Here is a 14,083-nt window from a genome sequence, read left to right on the forward strand (position 1 = left end):
GAGGGGAAGAAGAAGCAATGATTTTAGATACTTTTCTACAAGTTTGACTGAGAAAAGGAAGAGAGAAATTGTGTGCAAGCTAGAAGGGATTTTTAGGGTCTAGTAAAGGTTTTGTTGTTTTTTGGAGGAAGATAGGAGAGACCTGGATATGTCTCTAGATAGCAGGCAAGGAGCCAGTAGATAGGAAGAAAAAGAAGAATAGAAAGAGGGATGATTTAGAGGAAATTTCCAGAAATTAGATTAAGGTTACATGTAGAAGAGTTGACTTTGGAATAGAAGAAGTGTCATAATTTCAACAGAGATTAGAATAAATGAGTAGAGAGAAGAGAGTGATAGTTATTCAAGAGAGAAAGAAAGAATAGGGAATTTGGTGAGAATGACCTCAGTCCAGTATGAAAGGAAGTCCACAGCTATGATGTAGGAGGGGTGATGAGAAAACCTAAGGAGAGAAAAAAAAAAAAGGTTTTAAACAGCCACTGTAGGGAATGGAGTAGACAATCAATTAGAGAGGAATAAAATAATCTTCTAATTGACATTAAATAACTTGAATTTGTAAGTAACCCAGTCAACACAGTGTTATAAATTGCTTCAGATCTCTTCAGCCACCTGTGAGAAGTAGAGGAAGCAGATGTTCAGAGTGATTCCAAGTCAGGGTGTGAGCAGCAGAAGGACAAGGGAGCAAAATGCTCTCTCCACAATTACTTGTTTATTCCAATCTCCCACTCTCATTTCTCATCCTTGATCTCCCTATGACTTTTTAACCCTGTACCTTTATGAATCTTCCCAATACCATCCCTCATGGCAAATGAAAAATCAGACAGAGTTTCTGGGTAATTAATAATCAATTTGTTAATTAGGTTAGAAAATAATCAATAAATTTGTGGTTAGTAGTCTCTCTGCAACCAAAGCCGAAACCATGAAGATCATCAAATGCTTAAATATCTTTGGAAAAGTAGGTGCCTCTGACAGGCAGACATCAACACTAATTGGTGAACAATCAATGAGGGGTGTATATATTAATAAGGAGGTAGGCTAAAAGTCTTCAGCTACTCCTGCTGGGAATGTGACGATTTTGAAACTTTGCAGCCTCTGGCACTCTGGACAAAAGAATCTGCATGTGTGGGGCTGCTGGGAGGGGCAGGTGGGGGGGGGAGGTGTTCAAGAGCATGAGCCTAATGCTTTTATGGCTGGAATTAACCTAGATTAGATTCTATTTCCACTTCAACCAAAAGTAAACTCTCCCAGTTGGGTGGAGTCCCACCCAAGATTGAAGATAATGTTCCCAGAGGATTTAGCCAATCTCATCATCAGCCTTGTCCTGTAGAGATTGACTAATCTATAAGGATTGGCCCCTAAATGAGGAAATAGAAAGAAAAAAACCTCAATCCTAATTTAATAGTTGGTTATAATAGAAAATTATAATTTCTCTCACTCCTCTATTAGCTTTTGGTATATTGGTACCTTCTTGTTCTCTTTCCATGTCTCTGATCAATGCTATCACTCTATATCATCATGCTATATCATTATTCATAACCTACCACATAACCTTAGTTGTACCACAAGGATCTGTCCTCTGCTCTGTTCTCTCTCTAAACACTCTAAGCAGTTTCATCAGCACCTTTGTGTTCAGTAGTGTGTTGATTATGGCTGCCAGATCCACATATGCAATCATAATCTCCTTTTAATCTCTCGCCTTATCCTATATTACCAACTGTTAGAAATTTCCAACTGAATACCCCACAGGCATCTCAAAAAATTTGCCCTATCAACTCTTCCTTCCTCTAAATTTTCCTTTCGTGATTGAGAGCCTAGCCATCACTTAAGACAGTTAAGTTTGCAACATTGGTTTGCATATTTCTTCATGCTTACCTACCATATTAAATTGCTTGTGCCAAAAGACACATGATGGAAAATATTATCCACATCCAGAAAATGAACTATGGAGTCTGACTGCAGGTCAAAGCACACTATTTGCCCTCTCTCTTTTTTTTTATTTCTTCTTTCTTGTGATTCCTCCCATTGGTTCTAATTCTTCTTTACAACATGACTAATGTGAAAACGTTTAATATGAATGTATATGTAGAGCCTATATCAGATTGCATGCCATCTTGGGGTAGGGGAAGTGGAGGGAGAGGGAGAAAATTTGAAACTCAAAATCTTATGGAAGTGAATGTTGAAAACTAAAAATAAAGTAATTACTATTTAAAAACAAATAAATAAGGACAGCTAGGTGGCACAATGGATAGAGTACTGGCCCTGGAGTCAGGAGGACCTGAGTTCAAATTCGGCCTCAGACACATAACACTTACTAGCTGTGTGACCCTGGGCAAGTCACTTAACCCCATTGTCGAGCCAAAAAATAAAATAAAATAAATAAATAAATCTGCATTCTTGAAGAGTATGCCTCTAAAATATATTTCTCTTCTGTCTCCTTTTCTCCACTCACATATCCACCAACCTAATTCAGACCATCATCATCTTTCACCTGATCTGTTGCAGTAGCCTCCTACTTGGACTCCTGGCATCCAGCCTCTCTTCTCTCTAATCTATTCTCCACATATTTTTTGAAATAATCTTCCTAAAGGACAAATCTAGTGATGTCTCTCCCCAGATCATAAAGCTTTGGTGGCTTCCTCCTGCCTTTATGGTAAAATGAAATGCCCTTCCTACTGCCTTCATGGTAAAATAAAATGCCCTTCTTCACCTTGGTATTTAAAGTCATTGACAAGCTGTCTCCAGTCAACTTTGCCAGCTTTAATTTACACTACATGAAAGATCATTAATTTAGAATTGAGTCCAAGATGTCATTTCTAGTTCAAACATTTCATTCTACAAATAAGGAACACGTGAAATCTAATGATTTTAGATGACTTGCACAAGGTCTCACAAGCAGGAAGTTGTGGAGGTCATATTCGAACTGAAGTCCTCTTTTTCCAGAGACAGTTCTTATTCTATTATACCAGGCTAATATCCTTTCTACTGTCTATACTTTAGCCAAACTGATCTACTTTCTGGTTCCTGATGACAGTATTTCATGTTCTGTCTTCCTCCTCTTGTCTACCCCCTAGGTTTCCTCAAGGCTCAGGCTATATCCCAGCTAATACAAGATGTCTCTTAGTTTTCCAACTTATTAGGCTTGTCTTACTCTCCAAAAACTATCATGACTTAATGTATCTATTTATTTAAATTACACACACACACACACACACACACACACACACACACACTCAAACACATGAATGTAAATTCCTTGAGAATATGGACTTTTTTGCTTATCTCTATATTTCTAGGATCTAACAGGTGGTACAGTGGCTTGAGTGCTGTGATATGAGTCAGGAATACAGACCCAACTTCAATTTCAGCCTTAGACACTTATCCATGTGTCTGGGCATATTACTTTACTCAGCTCCTGGGTCATCATCATCTCTAAAATGGTGACAATACTATCACCTACCTCACAGGTAAGTGTTGTGAGAACTAAATGAGATAACATAGACTGCTTTGCAAAATTTAAAGCCCTATATAAATGTTACCCATTATTATTGAGCACTTAATAAATGCTTGTTGTAATGGGATGGGATGGAAGTTACCAGATGATCCACAGAGATAGATCCCCTACCTTCCACCCAACTTGGACTCTGTCCTCTCCTCAAGGATACTTTTGACCTTTTACACCAAATACCAGAATTCCAAGTGATAGCTCTGGCTAGGGGACTGTGAGACTCACTATAGAAGGCAGAATAATGTGCAATGTTTATGAGCTCCTGCAAGTCTTTTTGTGTTATTTTGCATTTGCTGTGGGTATGATAAAGACTACCCAATACATTTTGTTGTTATATGAGAGCTGCTGCCTTTTCTTCTATTTCTGTTGAAATCTGAAGATGAGCAAAATTCTCATATTATAGAGGAGTCTGACTGGAGATAAAACAAGCTAAAAAGAATGACTGTGAGCTCCACCCTATCTCCACCCCAGATTGAATCTGCTACATCAGCCAGGTGCAGATCTGGGCCCCAGATTTCATATGCAAATAAATAAAAATGTCTTCAAGTTTCCTCATCCATAGAAGAGAGATGATAACTGTAACCCAATCAGTATGGAGAATGTAAACAAACTTGTTATCTCTTTAAAGTTAAGATAATAGTGTGAACCATCTATGGCAGACATCCTCAAATCCTTCCCATTAATTATGTCATTATCTATATCACATGAAACTAGTTAATAAACTAATAAAATAATTCACATTTATGTAAATTTTTTTTAAAAGTTTCAAATTTCTTTCCTGAATCCTCATAACCAAGCGAGGTGGTCCAGTTATTACTATCCCCATGATACAGATGCAGAAATTGAGACTCTGAGAAATCAAAAGACTGGCCATGGTCACACAATTAAAAGTAATTGATACAGGATTTAAACCCAGATCTCTTCTGATTCTGAGTCTAATATTTCCATCACTGTATCATGTTGCAAACAAATTCAAAATAAATTAAAAATGTACCTTTATTTTAATTAAGATGGGGGGTGGTATTTAAGCTGGTCTTAATGAACATGACGCAGTAGCATTCAGAGGGGGTTGTAACATAATTCTATTTTCATGTCTTCTCTGTAAGATTTGTGTTGAGAGGGTATTGAAAATTCAAGCTTAGACTTCTTTAAAAAAAATCACATTTCTCAGCTATGTCCTTATTTCCTTCATATGTATATAGATTTACCAAGCGTTAACAGGTCATGGAGAATTTATTCCCCATTTAAAGCAGACAAGAATTCATATATCCTCCCTAATTTCACCACCACTCCATAACTTAGTATAAATTACTTCTAATTCAGCCCATTTATGGCTGACCTCTTAGGTATACCACCTTCCTCTTTTGTTCACATCATCAATTTTCACTAATAAATTTCTCCTGTGTTGTCCAAATCATTGTAGGTATTCACTCTTTGTACTTCAGGCATCACATCTGCAGTAACTCTCTGGAACATTGATGATGATATCCACCCACTGAATTACATTTATTTTAGCTTCTAAAACAGCTCACAGCAGTTACAGCTACTGGCATTCAATCTTCCAATCGATACTTGGGAAACCATCTTAGTTTTTGGCATGATGAATTTTCTTTTAACTATTTCTCCACCTCCAGCAAGAATTGGAATTAGGTATTTATCTGAATCCATGAAAGAGAGGGGGTTGAATAGAAATAAACGGTAGGAAGAAGATAAGAAAGGAACATTTTCTTTAATTATCAAAAAACGTTATCTCTCAGGTCCAGAACTGTAACAAGCATGAAATGAACAAGGCTTTGTCCCAGGGCACTAACATGCAGGATAAAAAGATTCTTCCCCTAGAGAAGTCTTCTCTGCAACAAGCATCCATCTCTGGCCTTTCATAGAACTTCCCAGACAAGTGATACAAATATTGGTTCTATGAAACCTTCTTAGATGGCTGTCAATTGGTTTCCTCTCTTTCAGGTAGGACCTCCCCATCCTCCAAGGAGGTTTCTCTGCATGAAACTATACTTATAATATGACTTGTTCTATTCTGCTCAGGTTGGTACTTGGTGCTTGAAATCTTTTTTATAGCGTAAACCTGCCTCTAACATAGCAAATTCACCTGACACATTGTGTCCTTTTCTATATTCCTCAGTTCAGATTCTTAGCCCTTTTCTTTAGAAAAGTTAAAGTCCAAGAAAAAAAAGTCAAAGTCCATATTATTTTCTTCAGAAATTAAACCATTTGACTTTATATCTATTCTACCTAAGTTTAAAGAAAATTCACCAAATTCTAAGTTTTAGAGCTGTTAGTTCTTGACTTCCTGATATTTTGCCTACATTGCATTTAAGGCATTCCAAGGCACTAGTTGATTATGTTCCTGCTTTCTCTAATACTGTTTTTATTTTTCAGTTTGTGTTCTCTATGCTGTAGCTCATGAAAAGCGACTATAAGTTCTGTGATGGAGAAAAGTTTTCAATATTCAGTTGTCACAAAAATGCCATCCATAAATATAAAAATAATCATTGCCACTTGTAATGGAGGAGAGAGAAAGAAATATGAAGAGTCTAGAATTTTAAGACAGAGACCTATTTACTAGCTATCTAACCTGACCTACCTCACCTAGTTAAGTATAAAAGAACAGTCAAAGTAGATATAAGAATTTAATAAAATAAAAAATACATCTCTATTCCATTTTCAAATTACTAGGATTTTGTTTCCTACAAATTTGTTTCCTATTAATTTGCCTTTTCTATCCACATTTTCTAGTCCTACAATAGTCTTTCAAATACTTTCTCAAAGTATCACCCCAACCCTGGCAATGCTCCTAAAAATGGTCACCTCCAGAAAGTCTCTCTTCACTCTACATAAAGCATCAGTAATTTCTTTAAATGATCTTTATATGGCATATGAACTCGGTGAGTACAAATCTGAACTCACTCTGGCCTGCTTCTTGTTGGCCTAACTTAATCCTGCCTATTGTTTTCTTGTGAGAAAAGAGAAACATGTTATAAATTGGGGAGGGGTGAAGAAAAGGAGGGTCTGGGTTCTTTTGTTTTTCTGCTTTTAGAGAAAGGAGATTAGAGATGACTACAATTTTATGAGTTTTGAAAGTATATGTGAATGAGCCACATGGAAACCATGCCAGCTATTGCTGCCAGTCAATTCATCATTGAGGCTCTGGGGAGAGAGGTACAATCTAGGGGACCCAGCCCAGCTGTGGCTGAGATGAGGACTCATCCTGTGGCTATACCACATTTGGGTGTGAACTTGGTGGGGTCAATAACTATACAGAAACTTCATTAAGTATAAACTTATTCTCCCCAGGGAATAAGGTGTAGGGCAGCATATGTTGCCCCCTCCCAGGGTATTAGTGGGAAAAACTGGCACTTCTGAAGTAATAATTCTTTATAAAACTTTCTTAATATTAAATAGTTAATTGGAACTGGGGTGTTAATCAGTGACAACTAACCAGGGTGGGGTACCACTCTAGAATGCAGGGTTAAGCTGATAGTACTAGAGGGCAACATCAACATTTCAGGATTACCACCTCCCCCAAGACTTCTGAGGGGGAAATATGACAAATCTTGCTCTGAGATAGTGAGCTCAGTGTAGTTCCAACAAACAAAACTGTCCACTTAAACCCCAAGACCTTTTTTTTTCAGAAAAGTTTCCATTTTATACATATATGGAGTAAAAGCTTTTCAACTAATTATAAAACTTTATATTGATATTTATTCAATTTCATATTATTTCATTTAATCTAATTCTAGCCTTTCAAGACCTTTTTGAATTCTAACTGTTAACCAGAGTATTAGCTGTCTCTCCTAGCTTCATATCATATGCAAATTAGTGCTATATCTGCTTTTGTGATAGGAATTTTGAAAATGAATAAGCAGCACAAAGGCAATTATAGATCCTTGAGGCACTCCACTGGAGACTTTCTATGAATACAGTGGGCATGTAGAGTCATTTAGAAATAAGGAAGATGAATAAAAACTCTAAGTATTTAAATTATCAGGTATTGATTCATTTTTTTTCTATATTCCTTGGATTAAGTTGTAATTAATTTACATATGATATATAATTCCATTTTATTGAGGTTATGATATATGAGAAGTTTGTTGAAATAACTATTTAGCCATTTTTCTGATCATGTGATTTATATTCCTTCATTTTAATCCATAGTCCCCAAATGCAAGATTCATTCTCAGATAGCATTTTATGAACCAACAATTCATAGCCCCAAAATATCTCCTCTCTGTCCCATGTCTTTAATGGGAAACCATGACGAAAACAGTACCTATGTTCCAATAGTTTTCAATTCATAGTCTTCTTTTAAATACATACATTTCCTGGAACTTTTAACAAATCCATCACATGATAAAAAAAAACCTTGCATTTTCACATTTTGTATCATGTGATAGTCTAAAACATTTGACCAGATGGCTTGAATAATATATACTGCCTATTTTTCCCTTATTTGGGAAAATTTTCCTATTTTATTTTAAAATGGAGAATAGTAATTGGATGATGAAAAATATATGCACTGTTGAAAACTCTTTTTAACACCCCCAAAATAGGCAAACAGAACGGAGCTGAAAAAATTGGATTGTTCTGTGTATCTATAAAGAGAAGTTAAGGGCTAAGCTATTCTTTGATAAATCTATTGTCCTGTTCAACCAGCTAATTTTAAAAATAGAATCCGTTTGAACTTAGAAAGAAAAAGTAATACAACTCCTGAGAAGAAATTTGGATTCCCAGAGTTTAACACCAAAACAGCACATACATTCAACTTAAAAGTCCAACTTATTACCTGGCAGAAAGAAGAATTGAGTCAGGATAATATAACAGAACAAAAATTGGGCAATGCCAGTCCTGCTTCTGATTCTTGCTAAATGTGCGATCCTGAGCAAGTTTCTGACTCTCACTTTTATCTTCTGTTTAAGATGAATGCTTCTTGTAGCTTCTTCCCAGCCTTGTTGTAAGGAAGTGCTCTGAATATCATAAAAGCTTGAGACAACTTTAACTATTATTATTTGTTGACCCTATCTTGAAACAACTAAACATTTCATATTTTTAAAATACAAGGCCTCATACCAAAAAATCGCACCATAATAAACTGGCTTCTCTGGAAGTCCCTGTGGGGCTGCTACAGTGAAATGCATCATGTTAATCAAGCTTTGTTTATATATTAGTGCCATATAGTGTACTCCCAAAACAAAAGACTCTGGGGTCTCATAATTTTCTTGAGCAATTTTGTTTCATGCCTATCTTTGGTTCTGGCAGCAGCTTTAATTATGTTCTTTTTTTTTTTTCATTCTTACTGAGTCTAAAAAGAGTAAATGTTTGGTTGTTCGAAATTTCATGAAGAGAATCATTCTTCATAGTTAAGACAGTAAGACCCCCTATAATTTCCTGTTGAAAAACAAATCTCTCTATGAGGTACAGCACCTTGAAATGTGTGTGTGTGTGTGTGTGTGTGTGTGTACAGCAAAATGCCTAAATAGGGAAGAAAGGTGAGGTGGAGGGCACAGAAGAGAAATGAGATCTTCCTTGTAATTATTCCCCAAACTAGTCATGATTACACAGGTTATAGAACATTCTTATTTTCCCTCTAAACTAGAGTTGTAGGTTGGCTTGGCTTGTCTAAGAGACGCATGGAGAAACAGAACTAGAAGCAAATACACAAAGAGAGACTAAGACAGAAAGAGAAATACAGAGATGGAAAGAGATAGAGAGATATAGATGAAAGCATTCAGAAAGAGAGAGATAAAGGAATGGAAAAAGACAGAGACAGAGAGACAAAGACATAACAGAGAGAGACAGTGACAGAGACAGAAAGAGACAGAGAGAGATGGAGAAAGAGCTATGTCTGTGAGAATAGTGATAAATATCAAGTGTGCAGAGAGAAAAAGTTATACCTCACAAAAATTTCATAAAGTTTTTGTGGGGAAGAGCAAGGGTTCAAAATTATCAGATGACAGTTTGAAAATACATTTGATTTAAAGTTGGAAAATAAAGCACTCGTGCATTCATTTTTTAACTATACATTGCCCTTCAGCATTCTACCTCCTTAAAATTCTCCTGGACATCATTAGCGATCAGGTGAGCCTAAGGACAAAATAAATATGATTGTTACACCATATCTTATCAGAACTGGGTGGGAGGAAGATTATTTGTACATGATGCTTTACGATCACAGATTTAGAACTAGAAAGGACCTCAGAGTCCATGTAGTCCAACTCGCTTATTGTACAGGTAAGGAAATTGAAGGCCTTGTCAGCTTGCCATTTGGGGGCGGGGTGGGGCTTGAAAAGTCAATTCTATAGAAAATATTTTCACCTAAATTTTGTTTATGAATTTGTCATAGAAATTAGCACCCCAGAGATTTGTGTGTGGGTCAATCAGGTATGATTTTCCCATCTATGAACACCCTTGAATCTGTGCCTTCTCATGTTCTTTAGCCAATCAACTCCAATATTATTCCCACTTTCTCGCTGATCTTCAATTTCTTGCTAACTACTGATCCCTTCTTTTTTTCCTACAAGTATTTTTATGTCTTCCCTATCCTTAAAAATTTCTCACTTGATCCAACTACCCCCACTAGCTACCATCTCATATCTCTCCTCTTCTCAGCTAAACTCCTTAAGAAATCCAGCTTCATTGGGTGCCCCCATTTTCTCTCTTCTCATTTTCTTTTTAACGTTTTGTAGCATGACTTCTTATCTCAGCATCCAAACTGACTTTTCTAAACTCACCTTTGAGCTTAATCATAAAATTTAATGATCTTTGATCAGTCTACATCTTTCTTATCTTCTCAGCAGTACTTGACATTGTTGTTCTCTTTTCAGAAAATCTCTCCTCTTATAAGATTCTGTTCTAGTTTTCTGTTCCAAAAAAAGAAAAAGAAAAAGAGAACTTTTCTCTTCTAATTTTCTTCCTGCATATCAGATTGCTTTTTTTCAATTTCCTTTGCTGGATCTTCTTCCTTATAACTCCCACTACCAGTTTGTATTCCTCTAGGTACTCTTTTGAGTAAATCATTCTCTCTTTTCCCTCTATTTTATCCCACTTCAAGATAGAATCAGCTTCTGAGAGTTCAACTACCATCTCTAAGTGCTTTATTCAAATAGATAGATAGATGTAGATATAGGTAATGTGTGTTATATTATCATTATTATTATTATTATTTACTTCTTACGCTGGCATGTCCATGGCATCTAGCCTACCTTCAGAGTTGGTGAGCCATAAACACCTTTAGTTATCTGTCCTGGTATTCAATAGTTATCAGTTATTCAATAATTATGATTTAATACATTTTTTCCTCAGTTTTAAAAGTTCTCAAGCTAAAGTTTCTCTCTTTCCTCTTGCTTAGCTTTCTTTGGGTAATACCTCATAAATGATACTTAATCATATTTAAATATTTTTAATATGGGGATAGTCTTGAGTGAAAATACCAGAGACTAAAATTACATGGACTAGCTGCTTAAGTCTAACAAGCATATTCACAAATTAACTTTAATGGAAGGTAAAGTATAAAAGAAATGAGTTCATTGTTTAGGTTATTTATTTGTTTTTAATTGTGGACTAACAACTCTTAGTTAACCTGAATAGGCCAAGTCCTGAAACCTTCTACAAAGTATTCCAATAGAGTTGACTCCAGCTACCCTAATAATGCTGCAAGGAATGTGGAGGTCACTTTAACCTTAACTAATTAGATATGTACATTGATCAAACTCACCAGGAAATTGCAGAATTCTATATTTCCTTCAGTTCATGTAAATTTAACCAAATACTTGCTTTGATAGGCCAGTGGATCTGTGCTCTTGTACATATGGATCAATCAATCAATTAATATGCATTCAGTAATCACTTGTTGTTTACCAGATCTTGTGCCATGTGTGAGAGATACAAAGAAAGGCAAAGGAAACCAAACATCAAGATGAACAAATTAGGGCTCCTGATCCTGGGAGAGGGCTGCCAAACCCAGTGTTTATTGGGGTGAGATGGGGACCTGTTTTCTGATCATTCAGCATTGTGTGCATAGCAACAGAATAGGCTGGTTGCCCATCACTCTAGCTATTTGGGAGTGTACATAGGCATTAAAAAATTCAGAACTGTTGGGTTTTGATTGGATCTATAAGAAGTAGCACCACACAAGGAAAACAGTTCTACTCCAGAAGCCAGTTGACATGAGTTTCAGCTCTTCTGCTGACTTTTTTACTTTGGGCAAGATATTTCACCTCTATGAGATTCAGTTTCTTTAATCAGGAAATAAATTTGATAATAACCACATTAGATAATAATTAAGTGAGTATCCTGTATGCATACTTAAAATTCAAGAGTGACTAAAAGATAAGGAAAATATGATTTATTAAAGCTGATTTAAACGATTTAAGTGTCAAGGAACTCAGATGTTCTTCTTCCTTCTTATGAGGCAATCTCCAAGAGATAGACTGCATCAAACCACATATCTATATCTATATATGTATGTATGTATATGCATATGTATGTATGTATATTTTGGGGAGGTTACAATCAATTGTCTTGTATAGTACCCAACACAAAGTGTTTCTATTCATCTATATTTGCCTGTTTTTCCTGACCCTCCCACACAGATACACACACACACACACACATACACACACATTCATATGAAGACAAAAGTCTATCAGTCACAGAGTTCTACTTGAGCTACCTGTGTTTGTTCGTATTTGCACTCTGGTGAATTTTAAAATATTTTAAAATATCATTACTTCATAGTGTAACACCAACAGAAAGAATAACATATTGAAAGAAAGTAATCCAGTTTAGAGACTAGACACTAGTTAGCAATGGGAGGAAATAGTGCTTTAATCATTCCACATTTCTTGTGGGAAAAATGAAATAAATATGCTACTATCTTTTATTGTCTAAATTTGTTGATGAATATGATTTTCACTGCTTTTTAAAACATCATTAAATATCTCTACCTATCTAGCACAGGAATTGTCAATTCTAATCCCCACTTTTCCCAACTTGACTCAGCTAGGGTTTTGTACTTAAGTTAACAGCAACTGAGTTAAAAAAACACTTCACCTGAGATAGGGAGCTAGGATTCCATCAAGGAGTTCTTTAGAGGATTGAATGTCAGTGCAGTACGTTTGCCATGGCAACCCAGCAATCCAGAAAGGTTGAAAGGATTTGGTTATGCTGAGTTTGAGGACTTGGACTTGCTGCTCAGAGCTTTAAGCCTGAATGAAGAGTCTATAGGCAACAGAAGAATACAAGTGGATGTTGATGATCAAGCACAGGATAAAGACCGAGACAATCGTTCCTTTGGCCGCGATCAGGATCGAAATTGGGATTCTGATGAAACCGACACAGACTGGAGGGCTCGCCCTGCCACAGACAGCTTTGATGACTACCCTTCACGAAGGGGAGATAATGGCTTTGGAGACAAGTATCGTGATAGTTATGATTCAGACCGGTACCGTGATGGTCCATGACGGGACATGGACCGATATGGAGGCAGGGATCGATATGATGACAGGGGCAGCAGAGACTATGATAGAGGCTATGATTCTAGGATAGGCAGTGGCAGAAGAGCATTTGGTAGTGGGTACCGTAGAGATGATGACTACAGAGGAGAAGATCTCTACGAAGACAGATGTAATAGACGAGAAGATTGGTCATGGAACTCAAGAGATGATTACAGCCGGGATGATTTTAGGCGTGAAGACAGAGGTCCCCTCCAGAGACCCAAACTGAATCTGAAGCCCCGGAGTGCACCCAAGGACGAAGATTCATCAGGTAGCACCTCACAGTCTAGCCGAGCTGCCTCCGTCTTTGGAGGAGCAAAGCCAGTGGGTACAGCTGCTAATGAACGAGAAGTAGAGGATCGACCGCAAAAGAAGCAAGAGAAACTGCAACGTCAGCGGGAGGAGCCGAAACTGGAAAGGCGGCCCTGGGAAGACACCCGCCTTGGTGAAGCGAGGAAACTCAGGAACTGTCAAGGACAGCAAGTGAATCTTCACAGACTGGGAATACAGCTCCATATGGCAGAAACAAACGAAAGAGGGAGAGTGAGAAATCCCTAGAAAATGAAACATTCAACAAGGAAGAGAACTCTCAGTCTCCAACTTCCAAGCCTTCTAAATCAGATCAGCCCCCCTTAAAGGTGATGCCCTCACCCCCACCAAAGGAAAACGCCTGGGTGAAACGAAGCTCCAAGCCTCCTGCTCGATCTCAGAGCTCAGACTCTTCAGAGCAACAGTCTCCCACAAATGGTGTAGGAAAGGTAATATCCCAGCAGTCTGAGGAAGGACCAGCTAATATTTCAAGGAAAGCAGATGAGAATAAGGTAGATGGGGTGAGTGTGCTGAAAGGCCAAAGTGGGAACTTCAACAGTGGCCCAGTGGATGGAGGAAGTAAAGACCATTGGAAGGAGTCTGATAGGAAGGATGGCAGAAGAGATCAAGACTCAAGACCTGCATCTGAGCCAAGGAAACCTGAAGAAAATCTGGCCTCTAAATTCAGTTCTGCAAACAAGTACGCAGCTCTCTCTGTTGATGGTGAAGATGAAAATGTAGGCGAAGACTACAACGAATAGACCTC

The 14,083-nt window shown here is 37.2% G+C and overlaps 1 pseudogene; it reads left to right on the forward strand.

The window, feature by feature from the left end:
- The first annotated feature begins 10,694 nt into the window (after positions 1-10,694).
- Positions 10,695-14,078, forward strand: LOC114031739 (annotated as a pseudogene).
- Positions 14,079-14,083: the final 5 nt, after the last annotated feature.

This window comes from Vombatus ursinus, unplaced genomic scaffold, assembly GCF_900497805.2.
Source record: "Vombatus ursinus unplaced genomic scaffold, bare-nosed wombat genome assembly UNPS02015255.1, whole genome shotgun sequence".
NCBI lineage: Eukaryota > Metazoa > Chordata > Mammalia > Diprotodontia > Vombatidae > Vombatus > Vombatus ursinus.